Here is an 8,652-nt window from a genome sequence, read left to right on the forward strand (position 1 = left end):
ATTTACGTTCATTTATTCAGTATTTAATATTTAAAATGTAAAATGCATACAGTTCCCAATTTTGAAATCCACTGTAATCACCCAGTTTTAGTCCCTTAATTTAAATCCAAAATTAGTTTTCTTAAGTAGTCCTGACCAATCGTTGCTCAATTGCAATACTATAGGTCGTAAAATAATCAAAGCTACCTTAAAAGAATTTGTTTATTCAAGTTTAAAAAAAAACTTCTAATGTATGAACAATGGCCGAATGCAAAGTCACAGATATTAACCATAGAATTTTGTTTTTACTACAATCTAATGTTGAACTGAAACTTCAACTGTCCTCCATAAATCGCTTTTATGTAAAGATAAAAGAGATTAGTTAGAAACTGACAGTAAGGCAGTCATGACCTGTAAAAAGAACAGGAGTTATCATTCTTTTTTTTTCATAATCTCTATAGAATCCTTAACCTTAAAAGAAATCATGTTAAGTTTCCATAATAAAAATCAGATTCAAAACAGTCCTGGAACCAAAGCTCCAGAGAATAAAACGCAAACATTCAATCACCAACAAACAAATGTTCATTCAAACCAAATCACAAAGGGTTAAACTTTCTACACGCTGTACAGCTCTTTTCATTCTCTCTCTCTCACACATTGACATATAAATTCAGATATTTACAAACCCAATTTTCGTCCAACCCGTACTTTGGCCAGAAGACAACAGGACGAAGAATGGATTCCTTAGTCCATACAAAGCAACAATATTTAATCATCTGTCTCCCTTGTACAAGTATTATTTCTCCAATTCCACAACCTCCTGCCCAAAGGACTTTCTGGAGGTATGTTGTAAGGGACCCCGCCTCCATTTCCATTGCCTTTTTCTTCTTTTGTTTTCCCGGAGGCTTTCTCCTTACCCACGGCACAACCCATATTGAGTTCCTTCGTTAGTCCCTTATTAACTACTAAAACTCAATCCCAGCCACCAAGGCAATACTTAAAAGTCAATTTTCTTACCTTGGTCTGTGCACAGTGTTTCCTGGCCCTTTTTTGCCGTATTTTCTATCGAGCTCCTATCACTGTCTGATTCAGATGGCTCTCTAGTGGGATCCGTACCAGTCGCCCAAGGGAGCAGACCAAACCAGGACACGAGACCGCTCCTCAATGGGGAACGGGACGCGTCTTCCCAGTGTCCAAGGTCAGCCACTCCCCCCGGCGATGGAAGAAAATCCCGGACAGCTCCCAATTGTGAGAAACAAAGCTCACTCACTTCAATAATTGCAGTCCGAGACGAAAATCTGAATCAACAGTGTCCTTTATTTTACACTTGCAAGTGGGTGTAATGTCCACAAGGCAGGGACAAAAACACACCAAATTCAACAAACTCTCGAAATTTATATAATTTGGGTCCCTACATATTTTTTCTTATTTCATTGTTTCCCCCCCCCATTTACATCAATCACTTCCCTCAGACTGATCACACCATCCCTGCTTATCCGGCCTTGTCCATGATAGAATGCTTATCTTTGGCCTCATAAGGTCGTTTGACATCATCCCACTGCAGGTTATCGTTAGGCATATTCTTTCGATCTGGGCCTCTCCGGAGACCACTCTGATCTTTACGACCTCTTTAATTAGGGTTTGTTCCTGTGTCTCCGTACAAGTGGGAAACAGATGTTTTTACCTACTGTTATACAAGCCGAGGTCATCCCCTTACAACTTCTTATCTATTTGCCCATACATCTACCATTGTTTTGCAATCACGTTTCATGCTAACATACCATACAAAAACAATTATACATTTCCTTTACATAGTTTCCATTCTTGTTGACCCAGCTCTTGGCTAAAACAATTACACACTGATGTGAGTTCATTTACTCTGTATCAGAAATTATAATTGCAGAATTGCAGATCTGCAGAAGAAACATTAATTTACCTATATCTCACAAATAGAATGGTGATTTTTGGCAATTGTGCTTCCTGTTACTTTTTCCGTAATTTTAAACATTCATCCTGAATTCCTTGTCACTGTGTTCTCCCACATGTTAATCTTGTATCTGAAAGAGTGTCCTTTACTACCTAAATTTCTGGGTAAACTTAGTGAATCCATTGCACTTACTGTATTCTATCTCATTCCACCATGTATTCGCCTTTATTTTCGAAGGTGTAAGAATGTACAGTCCGTCAGAGTGTGGCTCTTTACCTATACCAGCAGAAAACTTTATTTAGCATTAAACATGTAGCTAGTGCAAACAGGAAATTTATAGCCATAACCTACTCTTGAAATGTCAGAACAAAAACATTTGTTCTGTGATATTAAACGGAGCCTTAAAACAAATCTCATTGTCTGCTGCCCCAAACGTTATCCAGGTGAAGAAATGGTTTACATGTATTTCTTTCAATACACTGTATTCATTGCTCGCACTGCAGCCACCCCTACATTGGCAACATGAAACAAGATTTAATGGGCCATTTTGTGGAGCACCTCCACTCACTCCAAGAGCATGACACTAATCTTTCTGTAATTTAATTCACTCTTTCTCACTCAGATCTCTGCCCTGGGTATTTGTTATCTAATTAACGAGTCATACCTTTGATGCTGCTTATTTAAAAAAAGATTTAACAAATTAACTGAAAATTCCTTACAAATAGTTGACTAGGTAGTAGATCCTATTGTTCTTGCAGCAAAAGTTAATTAAATAACTGGCCCTGCTCCTGATTTTTCCATTCTTTGTTATCACTTCTATCTGGTTAAAGAATCATAAAGCATGAAAACAGACCCTTCGGTCCAACTTGTCTGTGCTGACCAGACATCCCAATCTGACTGAGTCCCATTTGCCAGCATTTGGCCCATAGCCTCTAAGCTATTCATATACCTGTTCAGATGCCTTTTAAATGTTGTAATATAACCCACCTCCACCAATTCCTCTGGCAGCTTGTTTCATACATGCAGCACCCTCTATGTGAATAGGTTGCCCCTTAGGTCCCTTTAAAATCTTTCCCCTCTCACCTTTTAAACCTGCAACTTCGAATTTTGGACACCTCCATCCTTGGAAAAAAAAACTTGGCTTTTCATCCTATTCATGTCCCTCGTGATTTTGTAAACCTCTATAAGGCTGCCCCCCTCAGCCTCTGATTCTCCAGAGAAAAATTCTGCCACATATTCTGCCTCTCCCTGTAACTCAAACTCTGAGAATCTCAGAATTGATACAGTTCACAAGGAAGCCATTCAGCCCATTGTATTTTCACCGCCTCTCCAAATGATCAATTCACCTACTTCCTTTCTCCCCTAACCCTGTATATTCTACCTTTTCAATTAACACATGAATTTCTTTTTGCAGGTTTTGAGATTTTTTTTATTGGTCCATAGGATGTAGGCATCATTGGCTGGACCAGCATTTATTGTCCATGAACTGAGATGTTTGTTAGGCCATTTCAGAGGGTATTTCAGAGTCAAGAACTGTGGATCTGGAATCACATGTAGACCAGATCAGGTAAAGAGGGCAGATTTCTTTCCCTGAAGAGCATTAGTGAGCCAGGTGGGTTTAGACATCAATCAATGCTGATTATATGGTCGCAATTGAACTACCTTTTAACTCCACTTTTGTTTTCATTCAAATTTCACCATCTGATATAATGGAATTTGTACCAATGTTCCCACAATATTGGACACTGAATTATTAGCCAAGTGACATTACCACTGCACCAGAGCCTTTGCCTAATGTACCTGCCTCCATCACACTCTCAGACAGTGTACTTGAAACCCTAAGTATTTGCTGCTGAGAGAGAGTTTATCCTCATGTAAGTTTTTTTTTTAGTTTGCTTACCAATTGCTTCAAGTCTGTGCCCTCTTATTTTTGATTCTGCCAGACCCTCACGAATTTTGAATACTCCAATCAAATTTCCTTTTTGTCTTCTTTTCTCATAGGAAAACAATCCCAACTTCTTCGATTTATCATCAGAACTGAAGTTTCGCATTGCTAGAACCATTCTTGTGGATCATTTATGCACCATGTCCAGCGTTTTCACATTCTTCCAAAAGTGTAATGCTCTAAACTGAATGTGATACTCCAGCTGACACTGATTCAGTCTGTTATACAAGTTCAACATAAGTTTCTTTCTCTTGTACTCTCTACCCCTATTAGTAAAGATCAGAATGCTGTGTGCTTTATTTAACCACTGTCTCAAGCTGCCCAACTGTCAGCAGGATTTATGTACATAGACACTCAGAACTGTTGCACTCCCTAAATGGCTGTGCCCTTTGTTTTATATTTCTCAGGACTCACACTCCAAATATTGCAGTTAGTTAAAAATCACCAAGCATCTGTGCAGGTAGGCCTACATTCTTAATAAATCAGAGTGTATCTTCTCCCTCTCAACTTGGGTAAATTTAATGAGGTCTTGATAATGTTCCCCATCAAATGGGGAACATTATATCATATATGATCGTAAGATGTAGGAGCAGAAGCAGGCCTTTGGCCCATTTAAATCATCTCTGTCATTCAATGGGATTATGGATAATCTGATAATTCTCAATTCAGTTCCTGCCTTTTCCCCATAACCCTTGATTCCCTTACTGAATAAAAATCTGTCTCAGCCTTGAATATTCTTAAAATTTCAGCCTCTACAACCCTCCGCAGTAAATAATTTTACAGATTCACTACCCACTGAGAGAAGAAATTCCTCATTTCTGTCTTAAATGTGCTGCCCCATACTCTGAGATTATGCCCTTGGTTCTAGATTCTCCACAACCTCGCAACATCTACCCAGTCAAGCTCCCTAAATATCTTCTTTATTTCAATAATATCTCCTTTTGTTCTTCTAAACTTCAAAGAGTACAAGTCCAATATACTCAACCTCTCCTCTGAAGACAGTCCTTCCATACCTGGTATCAGCCTAGTAAACATCCTTGCAATCTATCATACGTTAACAAAACAGTTGTCAGTAACTAATCTTAACTTACCTATCAGAAGTTAACAGAAACAGTTATTAGTAACTAACCTTAACTCTGCGCGTGCATGTTGGTTGGGAATAATGAATTGAAAAGAATAGTATAATGATATAATGAAGACAGACATGTTGGACCTTTGGTCATAACTGACACCAACAGCTTGATCTGCAAAATGTTAGCTTAATCATAAAATTTCAAAACTAAAGCATTACAAAAACATTTAGAATTGAATATGACAGGACCTGCAAGAAAATTCAACACATCCCAAGGCAGCAAGACCGACTTGAATCCATTTAATATTTACACAATACATTCCACAGCCCAAGGTATACATCCCAAGGGCAAAACAGCCCAACTGGAAGTCAATGAAACTGCAGTGATATAATCTATAGCACGTTTCACCCTGAGTTGCCTCACTACATTTTCAATATTCTTGAGTTACTACATACACAATATGTGAGGCACATACCTCAAGGGATTTTAGAGTTTTCAGCCCGTGATACGAAATAGCTGAGAAGTCTTAGACTTTACTCCATTGTAACTCGGCTGCCCCAAGCTTCAGTGAATCCATCATCACATTTTCCTGGATCTTGAAATATGCCAGTCTGTAACACTTAGCCAGGATAACTGAAAGCCCAGTAGATTTTGGAAGACTAGAGAACATTCAGCAGAGCACAATGAGGAAAATGTACCTGAGGATACAACAAGGCTTTCTGTACCATTTGCAAGCCTGACACCAGAGCATACTTTGTGGATAAGTCTATAAATTGCTAAGTTAGCAGAAGATTGTGATCAAAATCACTTCCTGTAAAGATTACAAATCAAAACCAAATCATACACTGCACCCAAATATAATGTTAAATTGTTCCCAACATCTCTGGGAAAGACTGAAAATAACTTTTGAAGAAGGAACACTAAGAGGAAATCAAAGAGAAACTCTTAAGATAATTAAACAAATTAACAGAATAAACATAGAGAAGATGCAGAGAGATGTAGAAATAAGAGTTGGAGAAAGCGAGGACTGCCGATGCTAGAGGTTAGAGTCAAAAGGTGTGGTGCTGGAAAAGCACAGCAGGTCAGGCAGCTTTCAAGGAGCAGGTGAATCAGTGTTTCGGGCATAAGCCCTTTATCAGAAATGTGACCTGCACAGGCAGAGTTAAGATTAGTTACTGATAACTGTTTCTGTAAACTTCTGATAGATTGCTAGAATGTTTACTAGGCTGATACCAGGTATGGAAGGACTGTCTTCAGAGGAAAAGTTGAGTAGCTTGGGCTTGTACTCTTTGGAGTTGAGAAGAACAAAAGGAGATCTTATCTAAATACACCTGACTAATGCCACTAACCTACACATCCCTGAACACTATGCGTGATTTTAAGATGGCCAATTCACCTAACCTGCAAATCTTTGGACTTTGAGGGAGGAAACCAGACACAGGGAGAAAGTGTAAACTGCACACAGACAGACTGGAATCTTGGGTCCCTGGTACTGTGAGGTAGCAGTGCTAACCACTATGCCACTCTTCATTCAGCTCTTCAAACCTGTATTATTATTATTGACTTTGACACAACACGTATCTTTTTACCATATATCATAAGAATCTAACGAACTCTGGAAAATAATCACCAACCCATCCACGATTTCTCGAGCCACCTCCTTCAGTTCCTGAAGAAGGGCTTATGCCCGAAACGTCGATTCTCCTGTTCCCTGGATGCTGCCTGACCTGCTGCGCTTTTCCAGCAACACATTTCCAGCTCTGATCTCCAGCATCTGCAGACCTCACTTTCTCCACCTCCTTCAGTACCCTGGGATGTAGACCATCAGGCCCCGGGGACTTATCAACCTTCAGACCTAACAGTCTCTCCAACACCAATTCCTGGCAAATATAAATTCCCTTCAGTTCAGGTCCTTCAGCCACTGTTATCTCTGGGAGATTGCTTGTGTCTTCCCCAGTGAACACAGATCTGAAGTACCAATTCAACTCTTCTGCCATTTCTTTGTTCCCCGTAACCTGTTTCTGTCTTCAAGGGCCCAAATTTAGTCTTAACTATTTTTTTCCCTTTCACATACCTAAAAAAGCTTTTACTCCTTTATATTTTTGGCCAGTTTACCTTCGTACCTCATCTTTTCTCTGTATATTTCCTTCTTAGTAATCCTGTTATTCTTTAAAAGCTTCCCAGTCCTCGGTTTTCCCACTCATCTTTGCTACGTTATACTTTTTCTCTTTTGACTCGTCAGCCATGGCCACCCCTGCCTCCTCATAGGATCTTCCTTTTTGGAATGAACTGATCCTGCATCTCCTGCATTATACCCAGAAATATCTGCCATTGTTCCTCCACTGTCATCCCTGCTAAGGTATTGCACCATTGAACTTTGGCCAGCTCCTCCCTCATAGCTCCATAGTTCCCTTTATTCAACTGAAATATTGTCACTACCGATTGTACCTCTCCCTTTCAAATTGCAGATTGAAGCTTATTGCATTATGGTCACTTCTTCCCAATGGCTCCTTCACTTCGAGGTCCCTGATCAATTCTGGTTCGTGACACAATACCAGATCCAAAATTGCCTTCTCCCTGGTAGGCTCCAGCACCAGCTGTTCTAAGAATCCATCTCGAAGGCACTCCACAAAGTCTCTTTCTTGAGGTCCAATACCACCCTGATTCTCCCAGTCTACCTGCATGTTGAAGTCCCCCATAACAACTGTAGTAACATCTTTGCGACAGGCCAATTTCAGCTCCTTATTCAACTTTCACCCTACATCCATACTACTGTTTGGGTGCCTGTAAATAGTTTAGAATTTCTGAGCTCTATCCATACTGACTCTACATCCCCTGATTCTAGGTCCCCCCGGTCAAGGGACTGAATATCATCCCTTACCAACCCACCCCCTCTGCCCATAATCTGTCCTTACGATAGCAGATATGTCCTTGAATATTCATTTCCGAGGCCCTGTCCACTTCAAGCCACATCTCAGTTATCCCCACAATATCGTAGCTGCAAATTTCCAAAAGAGCCTCAAGCTTTTTTTTTATTTCAAAAATATACTTTATTCATAAAATACTTTGATGATCTGTACAACTGGACATGCCATACTATGTAAACATTCCATTTGTTTGCATACCGAAAACAGAGTTATCATTCCTATTTACAGATCTGTACAATTACATTTTTAGCTGAGGCGTCAGTAGGGCCCAAATGACTGCGTATACTTTGATGATCTGTACAACTGACATGCCATACATATGTAAACATTCCATTTGTTTGCATACCGAAAACAGAGTTATCATTCCTATTTACAGGTCTGTACAATTACATTTTTAGCTGAGGCGTCAGTAGGGCCCAAATGACTGCGTGGGTCCACTGTTCTTCTTTAGGCAGGCAGATGTTACACGGTGGTCTTTCCCCACTGCGACTTGGCGGCAGCTGCCCCAAGCTTCAAAAGAGCCTCAAGCTCATTTTTTTTTAATTTCAAAAATATACTTTATTCATAAAATAATTTGATGGTCTGTACAGTTGGTCATGCCATACATATGTAAACATGTACATACAGAGATCAGAATTTATCATTTTTTATACAGGTCTGTACATTTTTTAATCATATGCCCATACAAATAGCTGAGGCGTCAGCAGAGCCCAAATGACTGCATGGACGTTGGAATGTGCCAGTCTGCAACACTCAGTCGGGGTCAACTCCTTCAGCTGGAAGATCAACAGGTTTCGGACC

This window comes from Chiloscyllium plagiosum, chromosome 40 (assembly GCF_004010195.1).
Source record: "Chiloscyllium plagiosum isolate BGI_BamShark_2017 chromosome 40, ASM401019v2, whole genome shotgun sequence".
Lineage (NCBI taxonomy): Eukaryota > Metazoa > Chordata > Chondrichthyes > Orectolobiformes > Hemiscylliidae > Chiloscyllium > Chiloscyllium plagiosum.